Genomic DNA, 25,876 nt, shown 5'->3' with positions numbered 1-25,876 from the left:
GGATCCCAAAGGATACTGAAAGTGGCAGCACAAAACCTGGGATATGATTTACAGTGTTACAATCCAAAGCTTTAGTGTTACAGGAGCCACACAAAAAGCTTTTGCTTTGGATCACACCCAGAGGCCCAAGAGGTTTGAGAGTCACTGCTGAAGAACTAGGGATTGAGAAATTCAGGAATTATTTTCAGTTAAAAACAGTACTTTCAAAGAAAACAAGCAATAAGAGTTTCATAAATTATTGCAAAAGATTTCAAATTTTTACTTTTTTTCCTAGAAGTGTCATCTGAGATAAAGATTTTTTTTCCTGAATATTTTAAGACCTTCTTCCTTTTTCTCTCACTTTTTAAGAAATAATTGCCTCTCCCCCTTGATTTAGGTTTAGGTTGAGTAATTTAACTTTTACTGGGGAAAACAGTAAAGGGTTTGTGGGTTTTTTTTAATATATATCTACCTTATTATTAATCTTGCTGTATTAAAATTGGGAAATTCTAACTTTATTAATATTTAAGTTAGATGCTTCTTCTACCCCACACACAGCATTTAATGGTGCAAATGGGCCTCAAAAATTGTAATTTAGTCCAAGACATAAGAGAGAATTAAATGATGACACCACTTCAATGCTGTTCCTGTAATAGGAGTATGTTCATTTAGGTCACATTCACTAGTAATTTGTAATTCATCACAAAATATATAATATTTTTATATATCAGATTTTTATTCTCAGTGCATCACCAAATGTTTAAGAGTCAAATGTCACTAAAAAGGGAGAAACAGAAATTGTGCAGAGCCCTCCTGTGATTGAACTCTTCATGTGTTGACATTTTTACCAGAAATTCCCAAATTTCCTTCAGGAAAGTTCCCAACTGGGGCCACAAACCCTGCTCAGAGCCTCTCACCTCTCATGGAATGAGCAAACAGAACTAATCTGCTTTTCATCAACAATTCAGCCTACAAGCCCTCATTAAAAATACTCCCATTAAAACCACAACATTACAGCCCAGCTACAAATAACTGTGATTTTCTCTGTGCCACCCTAGGATAATTCACTTGTAGAGAAACACAAAGGCAGAATTAAAACCAGCTCGTGGTCCAAATTAACCCTCCATGTATTATTTCTGCAAGACACCACCTTAATTGCAATTATGCATTCAGGGACCAACGTGACACTTTGTTCTTAATTTGTACACAGTAAAACAAATGGGGTTTTAAATGAATGAAAAAAGTAAATATTAGTCTGCGACAAATCATAATTACAGGGTGGTCACAGCTGTTTAAATTGACTCCTGCTAGGGAATTTCAGGTTGTGACAAACAGAGATTTTTTTTGAAGCTGCTTTGGACACCACAGGAAGTTGGGGAGGGTCGCTTGGTTTCTTTCAGAATTCCTTTAAAAAACATTCACAGAGGTTTGGAAATCACACCAGTATTTTTAGCTTAAATTAATGACAACAGCACTCAGCCAATGGGATGTGGTAGCTGAGGACATGGGGCAGTGGTGGCCATGGCAGTGCAGGGAATGGTTGGACTCAGTGGTCTTGGAGGGCTTTTCTGACCTGAAAATTCCTGATTCTATTGATAATCTCTGACTTACTCCACCTGCTCCAGCCCTGCATGGAGCCAGGGAAATGCAGCAAAGATAACAGAAAACCATGGAATGATTTGGGTTGGGAAAACCCCCAAGATCATCGAGTCCAACCATCCCCCAGCACTGCCAAGGCCAGCAGTGCCCCATGTCCCCGAGTGCCACATCCACACATTTATTGAGCACTTCCAGGGATGGGGACTCCAGCACTGCCCTGGGCAGCTGTGCCAGGCTTGGACAAACCTTTCCATGAGGAAATTGTTCCCAAATATCCACCCTGAGGCTGCCCTGGCCCAGCCTGAGGCCGTTCCCTCTGCTCCTGTCCCTGTGCCCTGGAGCAGAGCCCGACCCCCCCGGCTGTGCCCTCCTGGCAGGAGCTGTGCAGAGCCACAAGGGCCCCTGAGCCTCCTTTGCTGCAGGCTGAGCCCCTGCCCAGCTCCTCAGGGATTCTGCAGCCCCTGCCCAGCTCCCTCAGGGATTCTGCAGCCCCTGCCCAGCTCCTCAGGGATTCTGCAGCCCCTGCCCAGCTCCTCAGGGATTCTGCAGCCCCTGCCCAGCTCCATTCCCTTCCCTGGACACCCTCCAGCCCCTGTTGCAGTGGGTGGGGGATGCCCCAGCAGGGAGGGCAGAGGTCTGGCAGAGCTGGAACTCACAGGGTGTTGAACGTCTTTGAGACAGAAACGTTTTGTGCTGACCCCACTTTGTACATCAGAAGGTGCCACTGAGCAGCCAGTGACCTCCCATGTTAAAAGCTCTGCCTTTATGTCATGCAAGGGCAATTTTTGATTTTCCTACTCAATAAAGGCAAGGTGCCCCAAGGTGAAATCTGTAAATAACAAATCCGAGCACAATTGGTGTTAATCCTCGAGCAGGAAAATGCTGCTATGATGATGTAGAAACAAAATACAGGGTGTGAGTGTTTTATCTTCTGCTTGGTTTTAGAGAATAAATAAAACTTGGTTCATTCAGCTGGAACTGCAAAGGTAATTTCACTGCTGCCTCTGACAACAACTGAAACTTCATTTTCTCCTTTAAGAAGTCTCAGCACCCACAAGAGTGGGATCGATCAGGGTGAGAAGCAAAGCTGTGCTTCCCTTCCTCCTCTCCAGCTGAATCCAATATTTTCTGCTTTTATGTACAGGGCAGTCAATGGACACATCCCTGCCCAGAGGGAATTATCTGACTCAGGAGTAGGAGGGCAGGACAAACACGTGGGAAGCTCCTCATCCCAGGGGAACATCATCCAAAACCTGCTGGGCCTGGCCTGACAAGTCCCACATGCAAGGACTCTGCTGACCATAAACCATGGAATTCCAGACTGGTTTGGGTTGGAAGGCACTTTAAAGATCTTCTCATTCCACCCCTGCCATGGCAGGGACACCTTCCACTGTCCCAATGTCCAGCCTGGCCTTGGGCACTGCCAGGGATCCAGGGGCAGCCCCAGCTGCTCTGGGCACCTGTGCCAGGGCCTGCCCACCCTGCCAGGGAACAATTCCCAATTCCCAATCTCCCATCCATCCCTGCCCTCTGGCACTGGGAGCCATTCCCTGTGTCCTGTCCCTCCATGCCTTGTCCCCAGTCCCTCTCCAGCTCTCCTGGAGCCCCTTTAGGGTCCAGAATTGTCTCTAAGGTCTCCCCAGAGCCTTCTCCTCTCTGGGCTGAACACTGATCCTTCCTGATCCCCATCTTTCTGCTGGAGGTTCTCACTTCCCAAACATTGCTGCAAAAAAGCACTTTGTGCAAACATCCCCCCTGGATGAAAAGGAGCTCATTTGGGCTTGTGTGACAAACCAGCTGAGGTAACCCATTTATTTTAACCAGTTGATGTGGTGAACCCCTTTGCTATGAGCTGCAGCAGCTCTGAACCTTCCTAAAGCCTTGCTCAGATTTAAACTTGGGAAAAAAAGAGCCCTTGGAACAATAAATCCTTTGGAGTGTGGGTTAGAGACCCAAGGATAATAAACCCCAGGCTCATCTAAACCTTCTGTAGAGCTGGTGCTGCTCCTAATTGGGATGGATGTGCTTTGCCATGGAAGAGCTGGGTAAGGATTGGGTTGTTAAAACACAGGTTTATAGGACCCATCCTATGAAATGATGGATCAGGAACGTGTCTTGCATTATCAAATTACCCCAAGAATTGGAGTGTTTTGCATGTAAAGCTTCAGTGCTAATAACGCTGTGCCAAAGTAGTGGGAATGAATAGATGCTGAGTAAATAATCCCATTTTGTTGTTAGTTCCTAATGGAACTGTTGATAGGAAACAACCTCTCTATCTGTTTCCATCAGGATAATTTGATAACCCATCTGTATTAGTTAAACTGCAGATTTTGTAAACACTGAGGCCAAGTGATTTGTAACAGGAACAGGATGTAGGAACCACTCTCCTAAAGTGTTTTTTAAATGGCTTTGCTCGCAGAGTTTGCCATAAAGAATGATCCCTCATTGTGAAATTTCCCAGCCTCAGGAGTGGTCCTGGAGCTGAGGAAGGGACAGGCTGATGATTTAAGACTATTTAATACCCTGCTTGTTGTGGAACAGAGAGCTGGAGACCTTCCTGCTCTAGCAGAACACAGCACTGCAGTTCCTTAATGCCTGAAACTGGGAAACTGATTTATCACCTATTAGGTCTTATTAGATCCCATTCAGTAGGAAAAATGAACTGCTGGAGCTGGATGGCAGAAAATTAATTTGAAATAAATGTTATAGAGTCAAGCTTCTTCTGCTCTTCTCTTCAAGCCTCTGTGGCTGGGGTTTTCCAGTTGGATGTGGGCTCTTGCAGGGAGGCACACTGTGATCATTTTACACATTTATAGTTTAGATTTAAAAAAAAAACCAAACTTTTTCAGTGCACATCTCCTTCATGGAGGGGCAGGGGAAGGGCAGCTCTCCAGCTGTGCCAGGGTATGGAATTCACTGGGGTTTATTTATTCCAGAAGCACTTCTTCCCTGGGAAAAGGAGCCTCTGCAGAGCTTTTCCCATAGATTTTTATGACTTTTAATCTATTGTTTAAAACTGGAAGAATGGTTTCCCACTGCCAGAGGGCAGGGATGGATGGGATATTGGGAAGGAATTGAGAGCCCAGAGCAGCTGTGGCTGCCCCTGGATCCCTGGCAGTGCCCAAGGCCAGGCTGGACAGGGGCTGGGAGCACCTGGGACAGGGGAAGGTGTCCCTGCCATGGCAGGGGTGGAATGGGATCATCCATTCCAGCCCAAATAATTCCATAATTCTCTGACAATTCCATGACCACCAAGGTTAAACTCCCCAAAAATTCACAAGCCTATGGGTTCTCTGGGGTGAGTATTTGCCCACACCTTTGCTGACCTTAAAAAAAAAAGTATTACATTAACCTTCCTTAATTTTGCATAGAATTTTAAATAATTTTTTCAGCTTTTACACCTCAGATGTGAACTGGGCTATTTCAGCAGAGATATGGGTTAATATTCCTAGGAAAAATGGACAAATTATCAAAATGGAGCTGAACATTCCATGTGAGAATAATCTATGAGCTGACTCCTATTCTTCACTGCTGGTTGTTCACTGCATGGGTACAGGCAAATTACTTCATTACTCCATGAATCAACTTGAACATCTGTAAGGTCAACATAATGCAGATGATCTTCCCCAGCTGCTCCGAGATTCTTCCAAAAATAATTCAAATTAATATTATTGTTGTTATATAAAACTGTCACTACAAATCTTTCTTTATGGCAAACAAAGCATCTTTGACAATGGCCCTTTAGCAAAGAAGAGCTGAAAAAGTTGGCAAAGTTTAATTTTCCCACAATGCCCAGTTGCTTGAGTAAAAAGATCCAAAGGATGATTTTTTCAGTATAAAACGCAGGAATAAAATTCTATAAATATATTCTTGCCCACAAGATCATATTTGGCCCATTTGCCATTGATATTTGTGTGATAATTACCTCAAAAAATATTTTAAGTTACCTGAATTCAAGCCAAAAGTACCTTTAAATCATTTTCAAGCCAGAAGTACCTTTAAATCAAACACCCAGTTAAGTAAGTGGACTGTGAATGGAAGATCAAATTTATGTATGACTTTTAACATCACATAAAAAATAAAAATATCTTTTAGCAAGATAAATGAGGCACCATAATAAAATGTTCTTGAAAAAAGGTCATTAGAACATTATAGATTAAAATTCATAGAAAATGGAAAACCACATACTGAATTCCTGATAAAGAAATCACTGATTTCTTGAACCTTAGGTTGGGGTTTACACCAAGCTCACTCCCAGCTCTCTGCCACAGCCTCGGAATCAGTGCAAAGACTGAAGTAAAATTGAAATGCAAATTAAAAGAATCAAAACTGCAGCCTGACTAATCCCTGAATCATGGAATCATCATTGATATGGATGCAAAAAGCCTCTGAGATCATCAAGCCCAACCATCACCACCATGGTCACCACTGTCCCCAGGTGCCACATCCACAGGGCTCTGAAATCCCTCCAGGGATGGGGACTCCAGCACTGCCCTCCACACCTTGTTCCAACATTTGACAACCCCTTCTGTGCAGAAATCTTCCCAAATATCCAACCTGACCCTCCTCTGGAACAGTCTGAGGCCATTTCCTCTTGTCCTGTCCCTGTTCCCTGTGAGCAGAGCCCAACCCCATCCTGGCTGCTCCCTGTCAGGGAGATTTAAGGACCAACAAACTCCTCCCTAAGCCTCAATACTATCAATCTCATTTTCACACCACTTGCATGCAGAAGGATCTCCCACCCTCCTCTGCTGCGCTCCAGGATGGGCACTGACCCCACTCCTGCTAAGAAAACCCCCCTGATCTCCTGGAGAGCCCTCAAATTCAGCTACAAGCCCTTTTTCCAACATTTATCACGGCACATTCCCTTGCAGCAGCCTCTGGGCCCAAAGGCAACATCTGTGTGGACAATTTATGCCCATTTTCTGGAAGCCTGTGTCTGTCAGAGCCTGCAGCACACCCCAAAATGAGCTGCATCACATTTCAAACCTTGGCTGCTTGCTTGACATCACCGTGGCTTTACTGCTGGCATCCCTCCTGACACCTGCACTATCAATTCTCCACGTTTGTGCCTTGAAACACCTGAATTCTGACATTAAATCTGTCCCTTTCTCAGCCTTCCTATAATTCAGCCTCCAAAAGGGACCGAGGAACTAAAAAAAAAGAAAAAAAGAAAAAAAAAAGAAAAGGGTTAAAATTTAAAACCTTCACAAATCACATCCTTCTTAACCTGGTGAATTTGCATGGCAGAATCTGATTCCTTGAGAAGTTTTCCTGCATTTCTATTGGATTTCCTGCCAAGCTTCAAGCAAAGCTCCTGAATACTGGCTCAGGTACGTGCAGACATAAATTCTTGCAGGGATGAGCAAGTTTTACAAGTTGTGCTTCTTTTTTCTTTTTAAACTTTTTCAGCAGAATTTTGTGCTGCTTTTTAGATTTCTTTCACATCAGTATAACTCACCAAAATCTCATTACAAAAAAAAAAAAGTAAGTATTTACACTGAATTACTGATAAAAGAGAAAAAAGCATGAAATTATTCACTTGTGCCATGTTACCTCTGTATCTGGGAAATAAATTTAAAATAGGATAAAAACAACTTGTGCAAAAACGTTTACAGCTTTTCACAGAGCAAGAAAAAACCACTTTTTTTCCCCCTCCAATGATCTGTAGAGTAGGACATTGAGCATGAATTCCATTCACTCTTTTCAAAACCTGGGCTTTCATTTTCTCTTTCCTTTTACCCTCTGAGCTGCCCTGACTCGGGTGTGAATAACCCAAGTGCAGACTCGAGGTGCTGCTGCCTGGACTGAGGAGATGAGCTGCACTTTGTGTCCCTCCCCTGTCCCCGTGCTCTGCTCCAGGGCAGCTCAGCAGCCTCAGCACTTCCCCCATCCCAACAGCACTCACAGAGCCAGGGGATTTATGATTCGGGGAATAAAGGGAATGTTTCATGTTTTGTGGGCTGGCAATGGACAAAGCAAATGCTTAGTGCAGTCAAGGAGAGCTCAAGGACACAACGTTCACCTGGAAACCCAGAGCCAGTGCTGGTAAGTGAACTGCAGAATATCCCAGCCAGGAAAAAATGTCATTTTCATAAACATGACATTTTAATTATCCTATTAACTGCAGATTAAAAGATTTACATGATAGGGTAACAACATCTCATAAATTTAAGTTTGAAATTTAAGTTTGTGTAACCAACACATAGAAATTAATCTAAGAAAAACTGGGCATGGATGGGAAAAATGGGTGACCAAGATTCAATTCTAAATTTTTTTCTTCTTTTGTGTGTTACAAAAGTTAATAAAAAATTAGTATCATTGTTGGATCACAGCTTGGATGGGCTGTTGAACAACCTGGGATAGTGGAAGTGTCCCTGCTCATGGCAGGGGGTGGGATGAGATGGGATTTAAGGTCCTTCCAACCCAAACCATCCTGGGATTCTGTGGCTGTACCATGAGCAGTTTGCTCATGCACTCAACAGCTGAAATACAAGACTCAGAGAGTAAATAAATACATAAATTAATCAAACCACAAGCAATAATCAATATCCAGAAGTGGGAAAAACAACAAAGAAAAAATAAACCAGAAAAAAAAGACCTAAAAATTGCCAAACAAGAAAAAAACAAAAGTCAAATTATCCGAGTGACATGAAGAATTTCTATAGGGAAATTTCGATCCATACAATGGTCAGATCAGTAACACATTGAAATGGCTATCACTGTGTTCCAGTGGACAAACAGAGAGCAGCACTAGAAAACCTCTTTTTCTGCTGTTGGTACATCCTAAGTGAATCCTTCACCCTGAATTTCCTAATTGATGCACCAAACTTAGTGATACAAAACCAGAAGTAACACAAGATTAAACATTTACACGGTAATTTTGTCTCAAAGCATAAAGAAACCAAACCACGTAAATCTCCTTTTTTTTTTTTTATTTTAAAAAAGGCTTTTTCAGGATTGTTCCTCTGCAGCCTAAAGCTCCTGACAGAACCTGCAGCATTCCCAAATCCAGCCCTGGCTCTGTAAGATGTATTGCAGTACTTACATCCCAAACAGGCTTATTCACTGCATGGAGAGAATTCATTTATTATTAAAGAGCACTGGAGAGGAGGCAAAAAACCCCTCAAACCCTAAAGCAAACTGGTTCCTTATCACTGCAATTTCATTTATTAACACAGCTGGAAATAAGTTGGTGGTAACTCTTTGAGCACATGGACAGGACAAGATAGGACAATAGGAAATGGCCTCAGGGTGCGCCAGAGGAGCGGCAGGTTGGATATCTGGGAAAATTTCCTCCCTGAAAGGGTTGTCCAGGCCTGGCACAGCTGCTCAGGGAAGAGGTGGAGTCCCCATCCCTGGAGGGATTTAAGAGCTGTGTGGATGTGGCACCTGGTGACCTTGATGGTCCTGAAGGGCTTTTCCAACCTAAACTGAAGTTCTAGGACTATGTGGATTCATCCTTCCTGACCATGCACAACTGCCACGTTTACAGCCCCGTGAACATCTCCCACGAATCAGATGGAGGAAACAGAACCTTCAGCTTTTCCAAAGAATCACAGAACCACAGAATCCCACAATGGTTTGGGTGGGAAGGGACTTCAGAGATCATCCCATTCCACCCCTGCCAGGGCAGGGACACCTCCCACTGTCCCAGGTGCTCCCAGCCCCAGTGTCCAACCTGGCCTTGGGCACTGCCAGGGATCCAGGGGCAGCTTCTCTGGGAATTCCATCCCAGCCCCTCCCCACCCTCCCAGGGAACAATTCCTGCCCAATATCCCACCTTATCCTGCCTTTCTACAGCTTAAGTCCATTTCCCCCTCCTGTCCTATTCCTTAATGAGAAAATCTCTTCCACTGCACAAGAACCTGCCCTTGGCACCCACCAAGCCTTAACAGCATTTATTTGCTATTTATCATATCTATCCCCAAAATACAATCCAGCCCTTCTGGATTTTCAACGGAATGAGCTGAAAAACTTGGAAAAACCTCAGGTGCCAGTCAGCTTTGTCTCATCTGAAGCTGCCCATCTCAGGTTAATTGTGGTGCACCGTTATCGCACTCCACGTGCTTGCCACGAGACATCTCTGACAGACTGAGCTGAGCTGCCCCAGATCTGGAGATTAATTTCCATGATCAGCGAGTCTTGGAGCTGTTCTGCTCATCCCACACCCACATCTCTGCCCAAAACCCACTCCTGGGTGTCTTAAATGAACCCCTTTCTATTTATCAGCTCTAACAAATCTCTCCCCATGTTAAATCAAGGCGAGCGCTGCGTTCCATCCATCACACTTGCACAGGGAGGATTTCCATGTCAGAACAAGGGAACAGCTTTAACAGAAACATGTAAGTAGAAGGGATTAGATATTTTACAGCAGAGAGAACAGCGAGCTCTGATACAAAACTCCATGTACGGGCAAAGTTTACAAATTTCAATCAAATCCAGGTTAAGCACAAAATGGAGGAGTTGGTCACGTCAGGAGAAGCACGGCAAAAAATGCTGAATGCAACAGTGGTTTTGCACTCTGGCTTCACTGCAGTCCTTACTTCCTACCAACTTTCAGACCAAACAAATTAGCAATTCATGCTACAGATGTCAGAAGTTATAAAGGAAATTAATGCAACAGTCGAGCTGAAATGAGACTGAGGAAAATGCTGTTATTTTCCCTGTGGACTCATACGTCCACACACCGAGTTCTGCTTTGTGAAGATAATATCCAGAAAGTGCTCAGCAAAGCTTAAAAAGTAAATATCTAAACCAATTTTTATTTTTTCAGAAATGCACGTGAGTGTTGGGTTGAGGTTTTGGGGTTTTTTTAAAGATCTAATATTGAAGGATTTGATGTAAATTTGTCATTGGCAATATTCCAGTTTTCTTATAAGGAGTTTTATTCCATGAGTTTTGACTAATGCAAATAATAAGTTTGACATCCTGACTAATAGAGAAACAAACTCAGTTCTAAGCTAGAAATCCAAGAACTACTGCATTGAAGGGACAAGGAAAAACGGCATTAAGCAGAAGGAAAGTAGATTTCTATGGGATTTTGGGGAGAAATTATTCCCTGTGAGGGTGCTGGGGCCCTGGCACAGGGTGCCCAGAGAAGCTGTGGCTCTCCCTGGATGCCTGGAAGTGTCCAAGGCCAGGATGGACAGGGTTTGGAGCAGCCTGGGACAGTGGAAGGTGTCCCTGCCCATGACAGGGGGTGGAACAAGATTATCTTTATGGTCCCTCCAGTAGCCAGCACAGGATGGAAATCCAGTGTGGAATCTGCATATTCACACAAAACAATCAACAGTTTTAGTCTATTTCCAAACTTCCTATTAGCAGCTCTGATGTCAGGATTTAAAGCACACTTTCTATGCGGGATGAATAAATCTCATATGCCAGCATAAATTTTTCATGATTCCTTCATAAATTCCTCATTCCTTGTTGTCAGTTGTCTTGGCAGAAACTAAAATATAGGAAGCTGTAAAAACGTCGATCTGCTTTAATTAAGCCAACTGCCTCCTTCCAGTGGTGTCTGACAAGCCCTGGGTGAGGCCACAGATCACCCAGAACACACAGCAAAGAGTGCAAGGGCCTTTTAAAGATAAATACAGAGAATTTCAAACCCTGCCTCACCCCTGAGTGGTTGGTGACCATCTCACAGCTCCCTCAGGTTTTCTAATCCTTGTTTTGGTTCCTGTTTGTTAAACCTGAGTTACGAGCAGCAAAGCAGAGAGGGAGATTTTCATCCTCTGCAATCAAGAGGCAAGAGTTTACTACAATGATGGATTTTTTTCATTAGGCTAGGTCAGAAAATAGTAAATTAAAACAGGAAAAATGAAGCAATGGATTCCCACCTGAAGTACTGCAGACAGGTCTCTTGTCCTCAACATAAGGAGGGCATGGAACTGTTGGAGCAAGTCCCCAGGAGGGCACAAAGGTGATACAGGGTATGGAGCACCTCCACCATGGAGACAGGCTGGGAGAGTTGGGATTGGTCAGCCTGGAGAAGAAAAGGTGGTGTGGAGACCTCCCAGCACCTTCCAGGAACTAAAGGGGCTCCAGGGAAACTGGAGAGGGACAATTCACCAGGAACTGCAGGAACTGGAGTGACAGGACAAGGAGGAATGGGTACAAACTGCCAGAGGGCAGGGCTAGATGGGAGATTGGGAATTAGGAATTGTTCCCTGGCAGGGTGGGCAGCCCTGGCACAGGTGCCCAGAGCAGCTGGGGCTGCCCCTGCATCCCTGGCAGTGCCCAAGGCCAGGCTGGACACTGGGGCTGGGAGCACCTGGGACAGTGGGAGGTGTCCCTGCCATGGCAAGGGGTGGAATGGGATGAGCTTTAATGTCCCTTCCAGCCCAAACCATCCTGTGGTTCCACGATTCCATGCAGAATGAGAATCCTCTCATCAAGAGACAATCACAGCAGAGCTGAGCAGAGGCTCTCCAAGGAGAACCAACCTCCCTTCCTGAGCTTTTCTCTATGCTCTTCCCAAGGAACACAGCACTAGATGATCCTTCCAGCATGGGATCCTATAATTCCATGCTATATTCCATATCCATTGTTCAAGAGATATTCCAGAAGAACCAAGAGTGGGTCCCTCAAGGAGCACCAAGGCCCCACTGCTCCCTCAGTTGTGTCAGAATACGGTGAGGGAAAAAGAGGCTTTGGAGCTTTGAACAAACTGGAAAAGATGAAGAATAATCCTTAAAGAACCTAAAATCCTTAAATTCTGTTAAAAACACTGAAAATTACAGTTTTATGAAGAACAGAAAACTCTGGAACTCTGGCTAAGAAACATTATTTTCAGGGATACAAGCACTGGCAAGTGCTGAATGCACATTTCTAAGTCTAAAAAGTGCTGCACCAAAACAGGAAAGTACAGCTCAACATGACACCAAATATTAGGTAATAACTGTGATTCATATCTCAGAGATGGAAATATTTTTCCTCAAGAAAACTTTGTCCTCGTTTTCCTTGAGGAAACACAACTGAAGTGGTTGTGGAAGGAGCACATTGTCAAAAATAGTCTGACAAATAAAAAGTTAGTCTGTGTTCAAGAGGAACTTACAGAAAACATGTTTGGTTTTGACAGTTGGCAATTTCACTTTGATTTTTAAAAATGAAATGTGGTTTCTGCATGAGAAGATGCAAAACAGTCCAGAAGGAAGAACATGAGACAACAAGTGTGGGAAGGAGAGTGAATCCTCACAAAGCCATCCTAGTATCACACCTCCCTTAAAAACCTCATTGACGCAAACACACAACTGAAATTCATCCCAGAAATGTTTCTGTTTGTACATCTTTATGAGGGAACTGTCAGAAAATCATCATTATATTCTCCTGCATCCTTTTTTGAGTACTTCTGTTACACCTCACAAAGTGCAGACGTGACCAGGCCAGCTAGAGGCAAATCATACAAAGTAATTACATTTTTTTTAACAGTCGGACACAGAGAAGAACAAACCCATGGAGTGCCTGAGCCCTCAGAAGAATTAAGAAACATTAAGAAGCATTAAGAAACACAGAATGTCATAAAGGTGATTTTTTTGTTAACACAGAATCATTGTTCCTCCGACTGTGACAGGAACCAAAATACATTTTCACATGGAAGATGGGAATAGAAGAAATTAAATTAAAAACTGAAGGGTGGTCAGGGATACAGCTGTTGAAGCCTTCCCAGCTTCCTGTGCATTTTGTCTGTCTGTCCATCTATCCATCCATCCATCTATCATCCATCCATCCATCATCCATCCATCATCCATCCATCCATCCATCCATCCATCCATCCATCCATCCATCCATCCATCCATCATCCATCCATCCATCCATCCATCATCCATCCATCCATCCATCATCCATCCATCCATCCATCCATCCATCCATCCATCCATCCATCATCCATCCATCCATCCATCATCCATCCATCATCCATCCATCCATCCATCCATCATCCATCCATCCATCCATCCATCCATCCATCCATCCATCCATCCATCCATCATCCATCCATCCATCCATCCATCTATCCATCCATCCATCCATCCATCCATCCATCCATCATCCATCCATCCATCCATCCATCCATCCATCCATCCATCCATCCATCCATCCATCCATCCATCCATCCATCCATCCATCCCTGTGAAGGAGGACTCTGCAGGAGCCCATCTGGACTCAATTCCCAGAGTTTTTTAGCTGACTCACCCCATGCTGTGGTGCATTTCAGTGTTCATGTTCCAGAAGACTCCTCCTGCCCAGGGCACACCTGAGCCAGCAGAGAGCTGCCCAAGCCAATCAAACCACCCCAAACTTCTCCAACTGAGCTAGGGCATGATGCTGCACCACCGGAGTGCTGTGGGTTATGGAGAGGTGGCTCTGTCACCATGGAGCTCCAACGGGAATTGGAGCAGAGATGGGATCAGGGATCAGGTGCTCCACTTCAGCTCCTTCTCTCTGAAGCCACTTGCAGAGAGAGAGAAACTTCTCATGCCACTGATAACCACAGCAACCTGAGAACTGACAGTTTTCACACCTTCTGCAGCAGCCATACATTATTATTTTTTCCTTTTCCTGGAGTTGCTGGCAAGCAGCAAACAACTCCCACAAAGGGCAGGTGGGTGCTCTCCCAGTCTCCAGGTGAGGGCTTAGGGAAGATGAAGCTGGGCAGGGGTGGGGAAGGTCAGAGCAGGAACAGCAGAGGCATTTCCAGAGTGCCTGGATGCTCTGGATGCAGGCTGGGAACATGGGCAGGCTCAGGGGAAGATGGAAGGTGCAGGGGGAAGCCCTTCCCACACATCCAGGACAAAAAAAACTCTGAAAAAGCTGGGAGAGTAAAGCTCCTGTCCCAGGAAGAGCAAACCCAAACAGATCCCTGAACACACTGACAGTAAATTGCCTTTGCAGCTCAACAAGCCTTTGGTGAATGTTTATGCACAAGAAATTTAAAGAAGGAAAAGGTTTGCTTTTAATATCTTTCATGTTATTGCTTTGAACATCCCAAATGAAAAATATGCTGGAAGTTTAAAGTTCAGCCACTCAAGGCACAGTGTGTGCCTCAGGATGGATATTTCCTAACACCATTGATAATCAATATCCATCACCCATATCCTAAAGATGCTCTCATTTTGGTTAATGTTAAAAAATCTTGAATTTACCTCCTCAGTTCAGCCTGTTCATCCCAAGATCTAGAAATATCTCTGTTTTACTACCTGCAAGTGCCAGCTTTCCTGTAACACTTCTGATGGAAAAGGAGAAACATCTATCAAGAAAGGCTGAGCTCAAGCTCTGCCTGCAATGCACTGAGACAGAGAGAAGATGACTTTTCAGTGCTTATATTCAGTGATATAAACCTTCAAACTAGTGATAGCCAATGATCTGACACCTCTTTTCTCCCTAAATATGCTTTAAACTCTTCCTGCCCTACAATCACCCATCTGTTATGTCAGAGCATGAATAATTTCCTTCTTTAAAAAAAACAACTCCAGTTCTTCCTATAGTGGCTGTACTTTCTCATACTCCCACTGTAAAAGCTTGTTTTCTAGAATGTGCTCATGAAATATTTCTGATCCTAAAATTTAATAACCCCAGAAAAGGCCTCACTGGCTTTTTAAGCATCGAGGCTGCTGCTCTCAGAAGCCAAAATGCTGCACCATTGTCAGTCATTGAAAAAGATGAAAATTCAGAAAAGGAACGTGTTGGCAAGGTAAGAGCAAGCAGGGTTTTAGGCATATTTCACCCAAATTGTATTAAATTAATAACTGGGTTGGACACTACCCTTGTGAATCATTAAAAAAATAATACATTAAGAGCAAAGTACTGTTTTATAGTATGTACAATATCTCTGTTTAGTCAAGCTGCTCTAAGTGCTGAAAATCCTGAAGTCACTCATTGATGGTCAAGCCCACAGAATGTCAGTGCAAAGCTCACTTCAGAATTCTGAATTGCAGACTAACAGCCAAAAATGCATTTAAGCCTTAAAATAATATCCAAACAACCGTTTTTTGTTACTTTTCAAGACTAAAATATTGGGGTTTTTTACAATACTGGAAAAGATGAATAAAATCCAAGTGTGAAAAAGCAGCCCATCCCTGGGTATTTTTAAATGGGCAATGGTAGTAACTGGAATGATGCTGATGTGGAAAAAGAATGATTCAAAGTGAAAGTTGCTACACCTTCCCTGTTAAAAATAAACATCACGTGGTGTTAGCTTTGACTTGATAAAAATGGAGCCCTGCTTTGGGATTTAACACCTTCAGCTTTATTTAATTAGCTCCTTCACTCTGCTGCTTTTATAAGCACCAAGTGTTCCCACATCGTGCTCATGCCTTACATCCTGTGCTAAAAACATCCCAGAACGTTCATATTTGGGGCTATGACGTGTTCACCCTTCCTGGGGGGTTCAATGTGCACAAAATGAGCACTCAGGGCACCAGAATTCCAATTAATAACTGCAATAGCACATCCAGGTGGGTTTGGGTGCTAAGATAGAAATCATTTAGGTTGGAAAAGCCCTCTAAGATCATCAAGTCCAACCTGGCATTCCAAAGCCACCACTGACCCGTGTCCCCAGGTGCCACCAGGATGCTCCATAGTCTTTGGATTCCCATCACCAAAGGGCACCATCATCATTCCTCACTCTTGGTTTTGGTCACATGTCCCAGGGATCGTTTTTCCTGTGGGAACCTACAGAGCAAATCTCCTCTGGGTGCTCCCAAGGAATGTGGTGCTGCAGGCACCAAAACTGGCTGTGAGGAGCCAGCAAAAGCAGAATAAAGCTGGAAAAGTCCCCAAAGCTCCATGAAATGAGAAAGCAAATACTTGGATGCAGCTTCATCCCAAACACCCACACTGGTACAATAATGTGAATTCAAATGTTCATGAGCTCATCTTAGAGAGAGCTAAACTTTGAGTATCTACTCACCAGGGCCTCTGGAGTGGGTTCAGGCAGCAGTGGGGAAAAGAACATTAGAATCACAAGATAAAATGTCAAATTTAAAATGACAGTTAAGGGTTTTTTCAGTTGTAATTAGGAAATTGTAAGAAAACTTTAAATTAAAGGAAGGTTTACACTAAGGATCTGTCTGAGGAAACGTAATCTGCCAAGGGTTTCTGCTACTCCTGAAGTAATTAAAGCACAAAACAAAAACCAAAAACATGTAACAACATTATTATCCATCATTTACGGAACAATATATTGAATTCTTCTTGCTTAATTTGATAAAAAAAACATCATGAAACCCAAATTGATAAAGATATTGGCTGCTAAAAGGCTTCTGAGTACAATCATCCCAAAGTACCTTAATGTCAACTCATGTTTAGATTCCAGAAGGGAAAATAATATTGGAATCATTGTGTTCCATTTGAAATTACTTTGGCAAGGCTTCTTCAGGTCTCAATCAGCTCTCAGCAGAGAATTACCACGACACACAGGCTAATAACCTCTTACAGCTCTCTTTCAAAACAATGTGTTAAACCCAGCAGTTCTCAACACTGTCAAGATGCAAGTTGGGGAAAAAACCAGAGGGCAACTAGCCAAACAAATGAGTTGGCTTTCCAAGGATCTTGTTAAAAACAAAGGAAACCAGACATCCACAGCACCCTGTGGGTGATGGCTCCAAAAAGAGAGGAATAAAAAGCCATTTTCAACATTCCCTTGCTTTTTCTTAGCGTAGCAGTTGAGCCATGCTGCCTCTTTCACCGTGTGAAGATCCCGTGCCCTATTTCTCCTTAAAATATCCCATTTCTGAGCCAGTTTGGAAATGACAGACTGGGAGGTGCCTCTCAACTGCTCGTGACTCTAGAGCAGGTAAAATACACCAGGGGACAACCAGCAGGTGTTTGGGAGGAGTAGCCACTCCTGCCTGTGATTCCCTGTGGAATATCCTCCATGGCAAACCCCCAGCAGTAACATGGGATGTCCCCTGGATTAAAGATTATTCTAAATAATAGTGACAGGATGAGAGGAAACGGCCTCAAGTTGTGCCAGGGGGGTTTAGGTTGGATATTAGAGAAAATTTCTTCATGGAAAGGGCTGTCCAGCAGGGCAGTGGTGGACACACCGTTCCTGGAAATGTTCAAAAACTGTGTGGATGTATCATTTGAGGATGAGGTGGTGCTGCTGGGTTGACGCTGGACTCTGATCTCAGAGCTCTTCCCCAGCCTCAACAATTCTGTGATAAACCCACAAATTCATTGATGCTCCTCAGCTTTATGAGACATGCAGAGCATTCAAAAGGTTTTGAAGAGATTGAATTTGTCCCCACTCCAAGGAGGACAACCACCTCATGCTCAGGAATTATCCAGGTCTAAACCTCAGCATTGCCTCGCTACCTAAAACTTCGCAAGGTGCCAAAAACAGCAAAAATTTCATATTTTTACAGCAGAAAAGATGAAAAAAAATCTCTAAAAAACTCTTCATTCACCTTTTTCCCCTTGAACTCAAGAACAGCAGCAGCTGGGATCATTTTATCCCTCTGTGTTTCTTCCTAGTGCAGGGAGAGCTGTTCCCTAACACCCAGTTCTTTGCTTCCAAGTCACTGGAATTTTCTTGCAGCAAAACAAAGCTGAAGTGTCACGGGGTTGCTGCTGAGCACTGAAGGTGGAGCTAATGCTGCAGTGATGTTTTGGAAGCAAAGTTAAAAGCAAGATGTGCTTTAGGATGAAGAGGACCTGCAATAGCCTTCTCCTGGTTTTATAAAGGTGCCATGGCTCTGAGATCTCCATTCCTGGCAGGACACCAAATCCCATCCACCTTTAGGGACAGGAAAATGTCTTTGTCAAGGGAAGAACAATAATAAAATCCAGAAAACAGCAGCATCACAGTGGATGCCGGACATGGTCACCAGCCCAAGCCCATCTTGCTGCAGGAAATCTTCCCAAAAACCCAAGATGGCTCCAAAGACACAAAAACCATAATTAAGATGATACAATTATGATCAACAAGGTAATTACTTTACTGCTGGAAATCACTGTTCCACCTCTAGACCACAGGAGGGATTACTCATGACCCAAATAGATGGAAGGAGTGCTCAAAAAAGGAGCACATGGATTTGGGAGGGCTGGGACACCTCACCCCCACATCCCAACATCGGCAGCTTCATCAGGTGCTTCTCAGAATCCCAGACTGGCTTGGGTTGGAATGGACCTTAAATCCCATCCCATTCCCACCCCTGCCAGGGACACTTTACCCTGTCCCAGGCTGCTCCAAGCCCTGTCCTTGGACACTTCCAGGGATCCAGAGGCAGCCACAGCTGCTCTGGGAATTCCATGCCAGCCCCTCCTCACCCTCACAGGGAACAATTCCTTCCCCAAACCCCATCCAACCCTGCTCTCCTTCCATGACCTTTCCATCACAAATGATCACAGATTGCAGAAATTAAGGAGAAAACCAGATCAAGGAATCCAGTGGGCTGCCCCAACTGCTCATCAGCTCTCATAACCACACCACTGTCAATATTCCACCAATGCCATAACTCCAAAGGCTGGCAGAAAACCACCTGCCATGGGGTGGAAACCAGCAAGGGAAAAGAGCAGCTGCTGAAGAATATTCCTTCAAGGAATCTCAGCTCTTTGAATAAGAAAATACCCTGTTATTTCAAACACAGTCAAGTACATTCATTTTCCTCCCAGGTGCAGTTAATTTGACAGGTACAATGCTAAAGCAAAAATCCTGCAAGGTCTTTCCTGAAAAGGTCAGTACATTATGCAACGGGGTTTTATGACAGCAAAAAAAAAAATCCCTCCATCTACAGAAATATTAGATGATTTACAGAAATTGTAGACGATTTATCAATGTGCATTTGTGTCTTTTATTCCCAGATGAAGAGCAAACTTTGGGGCACACAAGTTAATTTTGAGAGCTGGTTCCTAAGGAAGTTCCAAGCTTTGGAAATTGTTATCCTCAGTCTATACATGGGAAATAGCAGAAGGTTCTTCTATACAGAGAAATATTCAGCACTAAAGAAAAACAAAATTGCTCCCATTTGAAGTCTTATTGCATTCCAGCCCTGAATTAAATGATTTGATTGTTCAAGCTGCATGTCTGGACTCTTAAACTTTCTAAGTAAGCACAGAGTCTTGTAGGAAATGCATTAATAGTCAGGAAAAGTAGCAGCAATTCCTTCTAATCCAAGCTTTTTGTACTGTTCAAACTTCTTGAAACAATGCATCCCTTGGCCTCCTAAAACATAATTGCATTTCAAACACTTCCTTCATCCCAACTGAAATTTGGAAATGTAAACCAGTTACCATGTTCCACTAAAACATACATTGAGGAAATATTTAAGTGATCAGGGCCCCAGTGATAAACCTGGAATTTCAACTAACATCCAATAAAATTGAGTGGGTTAAGGTTGGTAAAAAACCTTTAAGGTCATTGAGTCCAACTCTCAACCCAGCTTGTTCCAGATGTTTTTGGAACACTTCCAGGAATGGGGACTCCACCACTGCCCTGGGGAGTGCTTGACAACCCTTTCCATGAGAGTTTTCCCTAATCTCCAAACTAAACCATCCCTGGAGCAATTTAAGGCCATGAATAATGTCTTTGAACATGGAATTAACACAAGCTTGAACCCACAAAGGGATTTGGGAAATGAAACTATGATTTTAAAGCTTTTTTTCCTGCTCCATCCACCCCAATCCCAAAGATTCAATAACACCTGATAGGCTGTGAAACTGGGGTACCCTGCTTTTCCTGTAGTTTGCAATCCAGAATCTTTGCCATCCTTCTGGCCTCTTTTCCCCTGTTATGAAAACTACCCCTCATCCAGCAGGAGCTCAGGATGGATTTTAAATCAGAGCTTTTGCACTTGCACTCATCTGATGGATGCGACTTGACTGCTCAATTATGTAAGTGCAAAGAGCCTATTTTCATACATTTATTAAAACCATCCTGCTTTTGTTTCCATAAGCCTGCCTCCAACCCAGCACAATATCACCATGAAGCCAAATTTCCATAAGCTAAACCCAGATTTTAGTGTGGCTTTGGGGGCCTTGTCAGGAAGGATAAAGTCACAGTTGTGAAGGTCCCGAGCTGCGCAGAAGTTGCTGCGGTTCCTGACGCACGTCTGCGTTTGCCCACTGCTGATGGATGGTCACAAACATCACTGGAGGTAATTCTGAGAGCACAGCACGGATCTGACAGGTACTGCTATGACAACCAGGCAGCAGAACTGCCTACATTTCCCTGGAAGCTCCAAAAATAAACATTCCAGGACATGTTTATCCGGAGCGGCTCCCCAGTCCTTTGTCCTCCTCTTTGCAAGGCTTTTTTTTGGCTTTTCACACAGAACATTCACTGAGACTCTGGGCTGGTGGGCTGGGTTTGGGTGTGGTTGAGGGCATTTTCTTCATGGAAGGTGTGGGGTGGTGGTTTGGATTTGTGCTGGTAACAGGGGGCACAATACAGGAATATTTCTGTGGCTGCTGAGCAGAGTCTGGGGCTGTGACAATTCCCTGAGGAGCTTTTCCAGTGCTCAACCATCCTTTGGGAAGAATCTTCTCCTGATATCCAACCTAACCCTCCCTGACACAACAGGTAACACCCTCCAGATTCCCTCCCCAGGCCAGCTCTATTTCCTCTGGAATAAAAAACCAACAGAGACAAGAAACCTCATTTTCACTGAGAGCATCTCATCCCTTTCTCTCTGACTTCAAAAGGCAAAACAAACAGGTATTTTATGTAAATGTGGACATTAGAAACAAAAAATAGAACAGCAAACATCAAATTCCTTTTTCGTAGGCAACTCAGCTTCCACTGGCACAGCTGCAGATGAAAGTAGCAGCTACAAATTAATATATCATAAGGTCTTACCAAAGGAACTGAATTGTCTCAAATGCCAAAAGTAAGACCAAAGACTAAATTATTTTCATTTACGGAACCGTAGGGAGGAATTGCTTTCATGTTCTGAGTTATGTGTTTAGGAGGAACCTAAGTTTAGCTTGTCAGCTTCTGACAAAAGTTAACAACAATTTCTAAAACATTTCGGAATCATTTCCAAACGTGCTTTCAATGGGGAAAATGGAAACAAGACAAAATCACAAAATCCCTGCCTTTTCTTGTAACTGCTTTCACAGTTCCAACTCCTCGTGTGTGCTTTCCTGGAGATGCCTGGAATGAAGAAACTGCCTCCAAAGCACTTCCTAACCATAGCCAGAAACACAGGAAAACTCCCTGATTGCTTAAACCTGTTAAATACAGATAATGTGGCTTGAATTTCCTGAAAATGTGGGCACAGACAAAACCTACAACAGCTGGATTTAAAGGTGGAAAAGTATCCTAAGAGGAATTCTAAGACATTTCCAGCTCCCCCTTACAAGGAGCTGTTTCAAAAGTGCATTTAATGGTCCCTTATCCATCTTTCTCATCCCTCAGTGTTTTTTTCCATCTCCTTTCCTTAAATATTGTTGTTTACAGCAAACCAGGGGAAGATCTGGACCAAAATTTGGAAGTGAAAGGAAAAAGCCACTGCATCAGTTCGAATATTCTCTTGTTTTACCTCCAAAATGCTGATCAGCCACCTGCAAACCAATGTCACCTTGAACACACTGGTGGCAATTCCATCAAATTGGTAACACCAACACCTTGGGCTCTGAATCAAAAAATTGCTTTGCTAAAATGAGAATTTTAATACATTAGAAAAGTCAGCAAATAAAGTATTTTACCAAAAAGGAAGAATTCTCTTGTTAGATATGAAGATTTCTTGTGTTCATTTTGGCATGAAAGGTGGGAACACAGTTTGGCTCCTTGAGGTGTTGGAACTGAGGCATGGGATGTGAGCCTGAGCTTGGGATGTCATCCTGAATTTGGGATGTGATCCTGAATTGGGATGTCATCCTGAACTTGGGATGTGATCCTGAACTTGGGATGGGATCCTGAGCTTGGGATGGCATCCTGAACTTGGGATGTGATCCTGAGCCTGGCACAGTGAAACTGGGAGGCAGAAAAGAGAGAGGACCCTGATGTTTTCATGCACTGGACCAAAACCAGGCAGGCAAAGTTTTCAGAATAATTTCTGTCACTATTAATGAGTGTGCAGAATTTATATATATTATATATATATAAATATATATATATTCTATATATTTATCCCAGTGGTGAAGGTCAAAAAATAGAATACTAAATTTGAACTAAACTTACATTTCCAAATATTCCCTGCAATCCAGTCATTCACATGCATTTCTCCATTCCCCTCTTCCCCCATGGCTGTAACTTCATCTCATCCAGAATATTTGAAGCCACTCCTTAATCCAGAGTATTTAAATCTGGAAGCAAAGCACTGCATGGAGAGGAGCTTTAGGAGAAACCTCCTAAAGGACAGATCTAAAAGAGGAATTAGAGCTTGATTTTCCAGCTATTTTTATTCTTTTTCCCATTGTTTCACACTACCAGATACACTCCATGCAGGAAACAAATGAAATGATGGATACATTTAAAATTTAGTTCCCTTGATTTGGTTATGGCACAGAAACTGCCCAAGGAGGTGCTTTCAGAAGCGACACAAAATTGCACATTTGGAGTTATTTCTATAGACGGGATGCCACAGCCTTAAAAGACAGAATTTGTTCCTAAATTTCATCTGGTTTTCTTCAATAAAACTTTATAAGGGTGGAAATAAACGGAGCAGATGGACAAAACAAGGTATTTTACAATGCAGTTTTCTGGGCCAGGAGACCACGTTAATTCCAGCAGGAAAAATGAAAAGCAGGGAAATCAACTGAGAAGAATTTCCAAAGGAGCTGGCGCAATGGGAATGAAAGAATGAGGGAATTAGGGATGAACAACCCCCCTCAGGACATCTGAAGATCCTCTTCAACACCAAAAAGACTGGGAAATGTTTTTGTTTTAACTTTAAATACTACTCAGATATTCTGCAGACACTGAGGGGAGTCAGGAAGAATCAAAGATCATCAACACATCCCATTTCTGCTTCCTCAGGACTGCAGGTTCAGCATGGGAAAAAAGACTATTTTTAAGGATAAAAATTCCAAGTCTCTGTCCTCACTGTGAACCACCATGCTTTGATTTGCTCCAAATTTTCCATGAGGAACTGCCTGGGGGAAGGATCCCTTTGTGCTTTAAGGAAAAAACCAGGAGCAGGGAAAGGTTCTTTTTCTACCTTTGCTCTTTCATTTGTTTGGCCAGAATTTCACAGTGCCAAATAAAACCCAAGGTGAAATCCCTACCCAAGTGAAGACTGAGAGGTCACCTGGCAATAATTGAAGAGAATACAATTCCAGACTGGTTTGGGTGGGAATGGACCTTAAAGCCCACCCAGTGACATGGCAGGGACACCTCCACTGTCCCAGGTGCTCCCAGCCCCAGTGTCCAGCCTGGCCTTGGGCGCTGCCAGGGATCCAGGGGCAGCCCCAGCTGCTCTGGGAATTCCATCCCAGCCCCATCCCGCTCTCATAACCAGGAATTCCTTCCCAATCTCCCATCCATCCCTGCCCTCTGGCACTGGGAGCCATTCCCTGTGTCCTGTCCCTCCATCCTTGTCCTCAGTCCCTCTGCAGCTCTCCTGGAGCCCCTTCAGGCCCTGCCAGGGGCTCTGAGCTCTGCCTGGAGCTGCTCCTGTCCAGGTGAGCACCCCCAGGTGTCCCAGCTGTCCCTGAGGGGCACCAGCCCTGGAGCAGCCCCGTGGCATTCTCTGGATCCTGTCCATGGGCTCAGTGTCCCTCCTGTGCTGGGCTGATACAAGGAACACTCCCTGCAATGCTGACCACACTGTAACTGCCCTGTCTTAGCAAAGCCAGTTAAGGCATTGCAATGTCCAAACACAAACCTTCCCAATCCTGTTTCAATCTCTCCCAAACTTCAGGAACCCCAGAGTTCTCCTGTTCACAGGTAACACAGGCTGGGAGGGTTTCCCTACACCTCCAACACAGCTCCCAAGGTACTCGGAGCTGCTGAAGCAAAAACACTTTCAAAATTAATAAAGAAAGAAATCCAAAGGGTTTCAGATGTTCCTCATCAGCTCTCAATGTGCTCCTTATATCAAACACCAGGTGCTTCCCAAGCATTCCAAAGCAGCAGGAAGAACCCAAAGATGGCTCAATCTCCTGACTCCTATTTATCCAGAACAGATTTTATTAGGGAGTTAAGGGAACTACAGAAGCCAAGATTAAAGTTATGGTGCATTTTTATAAGGAGAGCAGGAGCTGTGGTTCAGGATTTTATATAGGGAAACACTGACAACTTTACAGCCATGGTAGCTTCCAGTAAATGCAGAAGAGATTTCTCCAGGCAACTGGTAAATATAATGTTTTTCCCTTATACTTTCATCTCAGTACACATAAAAGCATTTGACTCACTTAATAAAATGTCACCAGCATAAAACACTGCACAAAGGAATGCTAAATAATGACAGAACTGCAATTATTGGGGAAAAAATGAGCATTAGGAACATTTTCAGCCTCTTTCCACATTACTGGGGTGATGGAATTTGGATTTAAAAGCTTCCTTAATTCTTCTTGTAACACCAATGAAGACATTCCTGGACATACAACTCCATACAGTACCATCTAATGTGAGGTCATATGCAAAACATGCAACTCATCCTCCAAAGAATAAAATGAATTGCTTTAAGATATGGATAGAAAAACATGTAATTCACCTTCCAAAGAATAAACTGAATTACTTTAAGACTTGGATAGAATTTTACTGCACCTGGAGTCAGCTCCAAAATCCAGGTTCTAAAACTGACACCACCCTAAATTCTAGGTGGCCTCCAAGAGCCCTAAACCAGGTCACTAGAACACTCCTCCAGAGCCAATGGTTCAATAATTCTTTGCATCAGAGGAGGAGGAGAAGGCAGGGCAGGCTGGCTGCAGATGCTGTTTCCAGGCAACCCAGGAGTTGTGGAGAGCTCTGGAGCTTCTCCCTCTGCACTCAGGAGAGCTCTGGAGCTTCTCCCTCTGCACTCAGGAGAGCTCTGGAGCTTCTCCCTCTGCACTCAGGAGAGCTCTGGAGCTTCTCCCTCTGCACTCAGCTCTGGAGCCTCTCCCTCTGCACTCAGCTCTGGAGCTTCTCCCTCTGCACTCAGGAGAGCTCTGGAGCCTCTCCCTCTGCACTCAGCTCTGGAGCTTCTCCCTCTGCACTCAGGAGAGCTCTGGAGCTTCTCCCTCTGCACTCAGCTCTGGAGCCTCTCCCTCTGTACTCAAGAGAGCTCAGGAGCTTCTCCCTCTGCACTCAGGAGAGCTCTGGAGCTTCTCCCTCTGCACTCAGCTCTGGAGCCTCTCCCTCTGCACTCAGGAGAGCTCTGGAGCTTCTCCCTCTGCCCTCAGCTCTGGAGCCTCTCCCTCTGCACTC

At 43.9% G+C, this 25,876-nt stretch overlaps 1 protein-coding gene across 2 annotated transcripts in view; it reads right to left on the bottom strand.

Annotated features, from left to right (window-relative positions):
- Positions 1 to 25,876, bottom strand: part of DOCK1 (dedicator of cytokinesis 1) — a 278,548-nt gene that overhangs the window by 90,818 nt on the left and 161,854 nt on the right. The window lies entirely within an intron of this gene.

This window comes from Molothrus ater, chromosome 8, assembly GCF_012460135.2.
Source record: "Molothrus ater isolate BHLD 08-10-18 breed brown headed cowbird chromosome 8, BPBGC_Mater_1.1, whole genome shotgun sequence".
NCBI classification, from domain to species: domain Eukaryota; kingdom Metazoa; phylum Chordata; class Aves; order Passeriformes; family Icteridae; genus Molothrus; species Molothrus ater.
The sequence above is the reverse complement of the archived record's forward strand: the minus strand, read 5'-3'. Positions and strand labels throughout refer to the sequence as shown.